General features: G+C 40.9%; 1 protein-coding gene across 12 annotated transcripts in view; it reads right to left on the bottom strand.

Annotated features, from left to right (window-relative positions):
• The window catches only part of LOC143674264 (BEN domain-containing protein 5), a 1,810,590-nt gene that overhangs the window by 363,137 nt on the left and 1,436,234 nt on the right, over positions 1–11,219 (bottom strand). The gene's annotated exons all lie outside the window — the stretch shown is intronic.

Below are 11,219 nucleotides of genomic sequence, written 5' to 3'. Positions count from 1 at the left end.
GGAGTTGGGTAGCAGGTAAGAAACTGAGGACTGCGATGGAGATATCATGACAGGCTTCTTAACTGGTGAAGACTTCCTGAACAGGATGGGGCTCTAGGGGACTGGTGGGAAAGGGTGGGAAGGATGGTACTGGAAAACTGTTGAAGTTGTGATTTCAGAATTATTCGTGAGATTCAAAACTGAATGGAAACATGCGCATCAGATTATGTTCTGTTTTTTTTCCAGCACTGGCAAAACCCCAGGAAGCTCAGAGGTTTTATTCTAGATTTCAGTTACTGTTTAGTAGTGTTGGAAGCAGCATGTTAAGTTTCAGGGTTCACCAGATCTTCTTTGATATCCAGAAATTAACAAACTGTAGTGATGCCACCCATATATTCATGCAGCCATTAAGCAAAATTTCTTTGACAACTGCTTGGTGCCTGGCTTCATGCTAGAGATGTGGAGAGTAGTCAGGGGTGATGTTTTTAGACTCTAGATGCTCTCGTTTAGTGGGGAGAAACACTCCATATACAATGAAGACACTGTGTGAAAAGTGCTCTGGGGCCTGGGGGAGGGAGGGCTCAGGAAAGTCTGAGAGAAGACACTTAAGCAAGGATTTGAGGAAAAATTTTCCCTTGAAAAGGCAAAATTGAGTTATAGCTTTTTTTTGGTTGTAATTGCAGAGCAGTATGTTCTTGCTTGCATTTAGTGTCTGCAGAGTGGACTAGCTGTGTGGTAGAGAGGACCGTGTAGGTCCATATTCTCATTCGAATTTCCTCAACTGTAGAACATGGATAATATCATCACTTCCCAAGGTTTCATAGCTAAAATGCATGCTAGAGAGCCTCCAGCTTGTTTGAATGTAGGAACATACTCCCTGGGCCTATATTTAGGGGCCTAGTGAAGTAGCGCAGAGGCCAGTGCTCTGGGAGTCAGGCGCTGACTCAGGTCAGACTCAGGCAGCCACCTTTCAGCTCTGAAGATGCACAAATCATTTGACCACACTGAGCCTCAATTGCTCCTCTGTCAAAGCAGGGACAATATTACCTTTTCTTGCCCCTAAATGGTAGTTACTGGTCCCAGGTCTCTCATTCTTATGCTCTCTGTTCCCCCTCTCTCAGTCTATTTCCCTATCTGTGAACAGGAGGAAATGATGAGGCTCTGTGCTGAGAGTGAGAGAATATTCTCTAAGGGCTGTTTTAGATTTGATGTCCCATGCATAAAACAACAGCCAGATTGGACTGTTGCTTAATTCTATCCAAACTGCCAGATAGGCATTTGAATAAGTAATTTAATATATACATTTTTATTCTATTCAATATTCAGGTCATATCCTGGCTGGAATGAGTATTCAGAATTGTGATTGCTTAGAAACATACCTATTCCAAATACGAATGAGAATATTTTTGCAATATTCAGTTCAGCAAGGATGGGGAGGTATGAGATTAGGTTCTACAAATAATCACATCTTTCACATCTTGGATGCCTATGTATTTACTTACTACACATCTTTCTTTATAACCTTGGAAATGCAAATCCTTGGACTCTCAGAGGCCTGAGCATATCGAGCTGTGCCCATTTCCACATGAAGATGAAAGCATAGGACAAAAAGATTAAATGTGACATTATCTGATGTTTGAGGTCCTGTTACAACATTGTCTTCATTCAATAAGCAGTGGTCTGTTCCCCTCGCACTTTAGCAGGAACAGGGAGCTCACCACTTTTCAAAGCTGCTGATCCCAGTAGTGGGTTTTGACTGGGGGAAATACCCTCTCACATTGAGAACTCTTTCTACTACCTGTGTTTTCACATTGACCCTTGTTCTGCATTCTGGTTCTACATTCTAATATTCCTACAGGAAATTCTTCTGCAGTTTACAGAATTCTTCCTTCTTCTGCATTCTGATGTTCCTGCAGGGATTGAAGGCAATGATCCTGTTCCTTCCACCAAGTCTTCCTTTTCCCTGGGCTAAACCCCATCCTCTCCAATCATAAACCAACTATTCTGTTGACACAACACCGAGCTCTAGAGAGATAAGCTTGGTAGACACAATGAGACAAGGTTTGTTTGAAGATGTCCTGGTAAATCCCTTTCTTCTCTGGCTCCCAATGTCCGTTCAGGAAGGGAAAAAGAAAATTTAAAGTAATGGAGGCAAAGTTGCTAATTGTGAGGAAGTTCACCAAGGCTTTTCAGAAACAGAAAATGCCACTGGCAATTTTCTGTATGTTTGAGATTAAATTCTACAAATAATCACATCTTTCACATCTTGGATGCCTATATATACACTTACTACACACCTTTCTTTATAACCTTGGAAATCAAATCCCTGGACTCTCAGAGGCCTGAGCATACCTCCTGTGCTGTGCCCATTTCCACATGAAGATGACAGCACAGGACAAAAAGAGGAACAGAGAAAGATATCATATGGACTATTTCCACCTGCATGGCACCTGCCTTAGAATGCATGAGTGTGTGTGCTTGAGTGAGTATCTCCTCTTATATGCTCAAGAATATGAGTGCCTCAGCTATGATAGTATAGAATAAACTCTTCACCTGGCCAGCTGACACTTGTCTTAAAGATTCACTTAGATGTCATCTTCTCCAGGAAGAATTCCTTGACATACTCTCTCTATCTCATATCCCCAGAAAGCTTCCTGCTTGCTCTACATTTCCTGTATATTGTCCCCCCACCCTTTTTTTTTCTATCGGCCTATTTAACTGTGGCACTTTCTTGAGGGACCAGCCTGTGTGTGATTCATCTCTATCATCTTATTCCTGGCACAAGTATGAGTGTTCCAAGTATGTCAGTTACATGAATATATTTGAGAAAAGGTGTCTGAGTCTTATTCCAGGGTTCTCTTCTTTGTCTCTATGGCTATGCTTCTTTTTTCTTACTTATAAAAGGCTGAGGTGATGTAAGTTAGATAGAGCAAAACTCCCACAGGGCTCAAGAGATTGGCCATCTTTAGGTAGATATTTTGGATGAGCCAATAGTGTTCAAACTTTTGAAATTGCACAAACCTCCCTGTGAAAGGTAGAAGTTGTGGTGGGTAGTGTTTTCTCTCCAACCCCCATCTGCATTGGGTGACTGCTCTAGTTGTGATCTGCCCTTCTCCACTGCAATCATTCTTCCATAGTTCACATTCACATTTTCCTTCTTTCCTGTCAAGTCACAGCTTTTGGATGTTCCCCTTGCAGATGTGCAGGATTCTTGTGCACATCTGCATATCAGAGGGGCAGGGGGAATTGCTTGGCCAGAGGCCCTGGCTCAGCAGGAGTGCTCTTGACAATCCCTGCTTTCTAAAAGGATCTCTCCATGCATTGCTCTTGGCCAAGGAACCCAGCCAGGGTCTGAGCTGTTCATAGTAGGGCTTTGTCCTACCAAGGAAAGTTGTAATATGGTGCGTTGTTGAGGATGGAAGAAAGTACATCTTTTTAGCCTTCTCTGGAACCTCTCTGGAGGCTGAGAAAATAGTGGGCAAATCTTGGGGCAGAGACTGATGCCTGAGGTAATAGTACAAAGAGAAGAGACGGAAAATGCATTTATTTACCTATTCATTTGACAAGAGTAGCCCAAAAACCTCATTTACAGAGGGTCTGCTTCATGCTGCTCAGTCATCAAATATTAGTTCATAGTTCACATTTGAGATTTGCCACTTCCTATGTCTGAGGCCCTGGCTAAGTTCTTTTAACCTATTTTGCTATCAGTTTCTTCATCTATAAAATAGAATGATAATTGTTATGAGGATTAAATGAGGTAAACCCCAAAAGAACTTAGAAGAGCATGTGATAAGCTTTCAAAAAAACATTAGATCTTTTAAGCACTTTGTTTCCTGCACATTTACTATGTGTCAGGTATCTTCTTAAGGTCCTTAAATATTTTGTCCCATTTATTTCCTACAATAAAACTCTAAGGTAGGTACTATCATCCTGCTTTCCATCAACTTAAACTGAGGCTCAGAGATGTTGAGAAACTTTCTAAGGTCAGACAGTATATAAGGGGCTGGCAGATCTGACTTTCAGGGCCATAGGCCAAATGTAAAGGTCACTCTTGAGGCAAAATCTCAAGGGAAAGGAGGCCAAAACCTACATGTGGACCAGGGGAAAGGAGAAATCAAATCTTGCTCAGAGTGGCTGAGATTACAACTTGAATGATGGCTGTGTGTCAGATCTAATAGGCAAAGCATGGAAGGAAAAAGGAGCGTGAATGATAAGGCTGGTAACACAGCATAAGTTCCCACTAAGAGGCCTTGGCTATCGAGTTAGGACAAAACAGACCAGAGTGAGTGTGCCAGAGCTAGTGGACCTTGGGTTAGGCAATTTCCCTTCCTGCACCTGTAGAAGTGGGGCAATGATGCCTAAACCACGGGGCTGAGGTGAAGACTAAATGAGGACCTTTTTACAATGTCTGGAGCACAGCAGGAGCTCAACAAATGCATTTAGAGAACATATCCAAACCAATGTGTAGACAGATGGCTCCAGAGAAATAGAGGTCGTTATATCTATCTTTTAGAGGAAGGGTTCAAGCTTTTAGCCTAAACTGTGAAGGATTGTTGGGGTTGAGATTGGTTTCCTGGCTTAACCCTATGGACCTAAGTGGGAACCTCACAAGACAGGGACTGCAGCGAGGAGCTTTTACACAGCGGACACAGGCAGAGCTGTGACTAGAATGGGAGAGAAGAACATTTTTCGCATTTCTAGATCGAAAAGAGTATGGGTTTGGCTGCTACAGTATTTCTTATCCAGGCAGCTTGACATCATAAGCAGGCAATACTCTTGGTAGAGTCATTGGATTTCTTCTGGCAGACACTGAGAGCTCTGCCTAGGGTAAGGCACTCTCAAGTACAGGAAGCCGGAAGACTCATGGGAGGGGCTGAGCAAGAAAAAAGCAACAGAGAGCAATCTTTGTGAATTTACCTGCCATGTCACTTGGGGACTGCCAGAAGCAACTGAGTGATTCTTTGAAGGGGTTTGGAGTCTTACACTAGCAGGGAGAGACACGAGCCAGCAAATCACAGATGATTTATTGTAATTGGGATCCTATTTATGCCCACAGGCTGGTGTGGTCTGGGGAAACATCAGTTACACACTCTCTGCTTATATTCCCTTATCGCTTCCAGGAGTCTGAAGTAATTTCTGAAGATAGGTATCCTTATACCTCTTTTACATATTTTCTTACTTACCTCAAATATCTTGTTTCTCAATTAGTCCTTTGGTTTTTTCTTTGCAAATATTCTCAAATTCACTTCCTACCTATTTCTCCAGCTTTATTCTGGGTACCTGAGGAACAGGGTCCACATCTCAGTGATTGAGGGGGTTAGCAATAGCTATTCTATGCCCATTATTGTGTTAAATGATGGAAATATAAGGAGCTGTAGAGCGACTGACTTTTCCTTTAAGGATTTTATGATCTGATCGCAATCACTCACTAGAAGACTCCTCAAAATTCTATCAATGAATGGATGAGTTTATCCTTCACTGCTCATAGTCTAACCAATTAACAAAGAAGCATTCTCTGAGCACTCTGCTAGCCTTGATGCTGGCCATTGGTCCACATGGCCCCCGTGCTTAAGATATTTATGATCTAGGGAGACAAGTACACATTACAGGATCATGCACAGAAGATATTCCATTGCCAGCAATGACCTTACAATGACTGTAAGGACCATGCATATCATCTCTGTGAGAAAACAGCCCATGGGCCATTTGCCAGATGACTTATTTTCTTCATCCTCTTCCTTGAAAGATGTGCCTGAATGATGTGGGTGAGGCAAGGGGTCCATTCTTAAGGGCTCCCTTTGAGAGGTGGAATAAGGAAAATATCCTACTAGGTAGCCTTACGTTTAACTCCCAATTCTACTATTTGTTAGCTATGTGGCTTTAGTCAAGTCACTTTACCTCTCTGAACCTCAATTTCCTCATGTGTAAAAAGAGGATAATTTATGTAAAGTATCTAGAAGAGTCCTGGGTACCTAATAGGTTCTCCATAAACTGAAGCTATTGTTATTTTATCTCAAATTTCAGTTTGGTAAAATTTGTTAATGTTCAACAAGTAAATGAACTTTACTGTGAAAAGCTATTGAGATTTTGGAGTTTATCTGTTCTAACAGCCTAGTCCAGTCTATACTGACTAACACAAAGAGCCAAGATGTCATCTTTTCATGATCACCCATTTGATGCAACAAGTTCAGTGCTGCTGGTTCCATTTACTTCTTTCTCTTTTAAATTTCAAGTATGCAATTTGACCTTTGGAGGATGCTAGTTGGTAAAAGAATCCAAGTTTTCCCACATACTGATTGCTGTGTTTGGGCCCAGTCCCTATGCATGGAGTGAGACAACAGTACTTATTCTGTAAGGAGGCCTCTCTCCCTCTCTCCTTCTCTTCTTCTCCCAGCTCTCTGGAAAGCATCAAGAATAAACAATAGCACATGTGGCAGGAACATTCAACTCTCTAGCTGTGTTGCCAACAGATGGGATATAATAGGTGATATTCCTGAGCTCTGATCCTCAACAGATTGAGGGTAGGAGTGGGTGGATGTTAGATGGAGGAAAACTCAGGTTCTTCAGGTCAAAACTGTGCCATGGAGTCTGACAGCTTGGAGAGACTTCTAAGACTATTCAATATTGCGCATACTTTTTCTGGAGAGGATTAAGGAAAAGAGTTGTTCACAGCCACATAGACTACTAGTAATAAAGCCAGGACCTCAGATGCAGGTCTTCTGAATCGAAGTCTGATATTTTCCCCATGTTCCTGGATAGCTTTGTTCATGCATCAACAGTGGCTTCCTATTTCTAATTGTATCAACTACAAATATTCTGGTCTGGCATTCAGAGACTAAGAGATCTGATCCTCCCTCCGCCATTCTAGTCTTCTCTCAAACTAAATGGAAAATCTGGTCTAGTACTTCCTGCTCTTGAAAAAGATGTAATTTCACTCTACCTTTTTTTTTTTTTTCTTAAATCCACCTCTTCTTTGGGTTCTGCTCTGGGATCTCAGGTTCCAAGTTAACTGTGTCTTTTTTACTCAGTCCCATCCTCTCCTCTCTGGTGTCTGGCTGAATTTCAGCCTTCTCTACTAGAATACCATGTGGGGCTTATCTAGGAAGAGTACAATATATTATACCAGATATGGTGGTCAGGGAATGGGTAGGATTTGATATTAGAGTATCCTGCTTGAGGGGTTGATCCAGCAGTGAATAGGGTATGACCATCTCTGATGAAATCCCAGTAGGCAGACAACAAGAAGGTCTGAGATAAAAGATAAGGAACTATTCAGAAAGGTGTTGCACAGGGATTGGATAATTATGGGTAATAATTTGGATGCTCCAGCAGAAAAGCAAACTCAGGAAGGTCTGTTAGGAAGCCAAAATGGCATAGCCAAAGAAGGTGAGGGAGACTACTGCCTGAAGCTGAGAGAGCTGGGTGACCTTGCATGGTTGGGACCTTATAAGTAGGGAACTGCCTTTGGGAGCATAAAAATGGACAGAATATCCTGGGAGATAAGTCAGGCCAAGAGAGTTCGCAGGGCTGAGAGTAACGCAGAAAAATCTATAAAGCTGAAGTTAAGAGAATAGCTAATGTCTTAGCACTGGGAATGTACATGGCGCATGGGGGAGAGGTGGGGTGTGATTTTAGAATAAATAGCAGTTTTGGTAGCTACTGGTCATGAAGAACAGGAGAGGTAGGTGAGCAAGTTGATCTTAATTAACAATAAGGGCTCTGGGTCAGATATTCCTTTTTATAAAACCCTCCTTGATAACATTGTACTGAACTAGACATATTCACTAATTTCTTAATTTATTACTTCATTGACTACTACTTAGAGCCTGCTCTGTGCCAGATTCTGGGCTAGACATTGGGAAATAGAGGTGAATCAGATACATTCTATGCCTTTAAAGATTTCATTTCTTGGAAAGAAATATTAGTGAAACTTAAAAAAATAATATGGGGTTGTAAGTGCTGTGAGAGAGGGAAGCTGAGGGGGCTGCAAAAGCAAAGAGAAGGCACCTAACCCAACCTCATGGCAGAGTAGGAAGGAGAAGGGAATGTGTCAAAAAACATTTCCAGAAGAAAGTAATGTCTGCTGAGGGAAAAAAGATTTAGATTTGTAGAGAAGAGACAGTGTCAGATTATATTAGAGAGAAACATAAGGAGGCTTGGGAGATGAACTGGGAGAAACAAAACAAACAAAACTCAACTAATGAGCAGAGCTCAATGATGGGGGAATCAAGCAGGTAGTTCTTAAATGCCCATATTTGCAAGCACATAGAATCAGAGAGGTATGAATTTTTGACCGGGGTTTAAGAGAAGAGAAAAGAGATTCTAAGCCCTAAGGAGAAGGTTGATGCCATCTACAGAGACCCTGGGCTTGATGATCCATCGTATCATCTCATTTATTCTTCACCATATTCACAGCCTGGCTACCATGTTTTTGGCATTAGGGCTTGGACCCAAGGCTCCAGTTGAGGATAGGGTTTTTGCTTTGTTTCTCGTGGGTCTGATTTTGTTTATTTTTATCCCTTGGAACCTTGGTGAAAAAGAATAAATGGAGCAGAACTGAGTGAGGCATATCCAGGTTCTAGAGTTACAACCTGTCCTTGTGTGGACTTCTTTGCTTCTTTTCCTCTGTCTGATGGGGAAGCTTTGGATTAGCTTTTTCTTGAAACAAAGATTCAGGCTAGGACACTGGAGAAAATAGAGGAGGACTTAGGAGCTGTTTTGTTTTAATACCATTTCAGCCTCACTAGCTTAGAATAAGAGAACCCTTATTTTAGTTCAGCTCATGGAGTTCTGCATTGGGATTTATTACTCCCAGGTAGTAATATCGAACTTCTCCTCCTTTGTGAATGTATTTATCTCAGGGAGTAGCCAGGGAGAGTTGACTCAGATGAGATTGGATTATTTTCATTCCCTTGCTGAATACTATTATAATATTATCTCGGCAATACCTCCAGAGATATTTCTATCTATTAGTTTTGGCCAGAGACCAATTGTCCCCCAGTTCCCTACCAACCTGATCCTTGGGACCTCTTTAATTTTCTCTTGAACCCCAGTCAGGAGTCCAGACCTTATAAATGTTAAAATACATTGGTAGAGGGAAACACTAGTGGTCAATGAGAGGGAGGGGTGAGGGGTATGGTATGTATGAGTTTCTTCATTTTTCTTTTAATTTCTTTTTCTGAAGTGATGCAAATGCTCTAAGAAATAATCATGGTGATGAATATATAACTGTGTGATGATATTGTGAGCCACTGATTGCACACCAAGTATGGAATTTTCATATGTTAAGAATGTTTGTGTTTGTATATTGTTTGTTTTTATCAATAAAATTAAAAAAAAAAAAAAAAGAGTCCAGACGTTCCTGATGCCATATGCTTGCTGATCTGGATATCCAAGAGCTACCTGTATGATTTCTTCATCACTGAATTCTGCTTTCTGGCTACTTTTGTTGGGGGTGTAGGTGCTAATCACTTAAATGAATTTTGCTGGTGATTCTCAAACAGTCATGCAAAGTGCTTAACATTCTGTTCAATCACATTTTTCTTTTCCTTTCCTTCACTGTTAAACAAGACTGTGAGTTGAATCCCAGAGAGTCAACAAGGGTGAGTTAATTACCAAGGTAATGGTAATAATAGCCATTTGTGGAGCAAAGTGGCATATTGAAAAGAACTTCAGTTGGATTCAGACAAAAGTGACTCTGAATCTGTGCCCAACCACTTGTAAATCACTTCACCCTCCTCAGCCTCAGTTTCCTCATCTATAATAATGGAAATAATAATTCTTACCAGATGGGACTTTGGAGAAAAAGAAATTTTATTTAATTCCTCAAGAATTGAGATAATAATAAATCCCTTCTCATACCGTCCGTATCTACACAGGGCCCAGAACATAATAGGTGGATGTAAATGATGCAATTGGTAATATTTACTTGATAAAGACTATATACTAAATATCCAGCCAGATCAAATAAAGGAAAAAATGAATAAAAATCATCTTGTTCTTCACTGTATGGATTTAGAAATCAAAGAGATGGGTGGGTTAAGAGTTCAAATCTGTTCTATTTACAACTCTAATGTTATTAGCTGTTATTTATCTGCCTGTTGCTATTACCTTGGCTCAGAGTCAGATATGCTCTCTTTTTCTGAAGGTAAATGCTAGTTCCCTAAAACATCTTTAATCTAATTAATATATTTCATTGCCTTTGTTATAGCATTAGGTGCTCAAACTAAATAAAACATGAACATATTCTGACCACTTGCTGAAGAGCTGCAGTTTGCATATGTGTGTGAGTGTGCATATGTGGAAAGTCGGGGGTGGGGAGGGGTATATGTGTACTGTTGATTTATGGAACTTGCTATGTGGAGTTACAGTTAAATGTCAGGTTAGTAGTGTTTGGGTGGGGCAGGGGGATATTGTACAGCAGTTGAGCAATGGAAGCAACCTTTGAAATATTTCTCACTTTTCGAATTGATAGATAAGTTCTGAAGTGCCTTGATCAAATCTGAGACCATGCCTTTGAGGCTGAATGACCAAATTTTATTCTGCCAAGTCAATCTACAAAGGAGCTCAAACAGAACTGTGGAGGGGTCTGGACTTTATATTTAGGCATTTGTAGGAATGAGATAAGGATTAAGTGTTTCTACTGCATGAGTTTTAATTGGAGGTATATGTACCTTTTAACTAGATGGCCACCCAGGCACGAAACTATTGTGGTTCCGAAAAGATAACATAAATATGATCTCTCTTGCTAGCCTGTAACCCCAAAGTTCAGGAGTCAACACTCATTTCCTAGTCAATAATGGGAGCTGGTCCCTATAATCAATAATCATGATACCTCTGGCATCTATGAACTTGTGCACTATGGAAGAAGCTTCCTCATTAATACTAGCATAAATTCAACAAATATTTGCACATCAACTTTGTGCTCAACAGAGAGATTAATAAGGCATGGTTCTGTCAGTAAAGGGGTCACAATTCAGTGAAAGAAAAAGACATCATAACATAATGTGGTACATGCTATGATGGTGGTTTGTGCAAAATGCTGTGGCTGTACAGATGTGCCTACATCTATTTGGGGAAATGAAGGGCTTAGGGAATTCTCTCAGAGATGGTGAGGATGAACAGGAACAGACTAACAAGTGTGGGGGAAGGCATTCAAGGCCAAGGGACCAACATGTGCAAAAGCCTGGAAGTGAGAGAGAACTTGGTCAGCTGCAGGAATTATAAATACTTGAGAACAG

Source organism: Tamandua tetradactyla, chromosome 2 (genome assembly GCF_023851605.1).
Source record: "Tamandua tetradactyla isolate mTamTet1 chromosome 2, mTamTet1.pri, whole genome shotgun sequence".
Lineage (NCBI taxonomy): Eukaryota > Metazoa > Chordata > Mammalia > Pilosa > Myrmecophagidae > Tamandua > Tamandua tetradactyla.
Note: the sequence above shows the minus strand (reverse complement) of the source record. Positions and strands in the feature narration are given on the sequence as shown.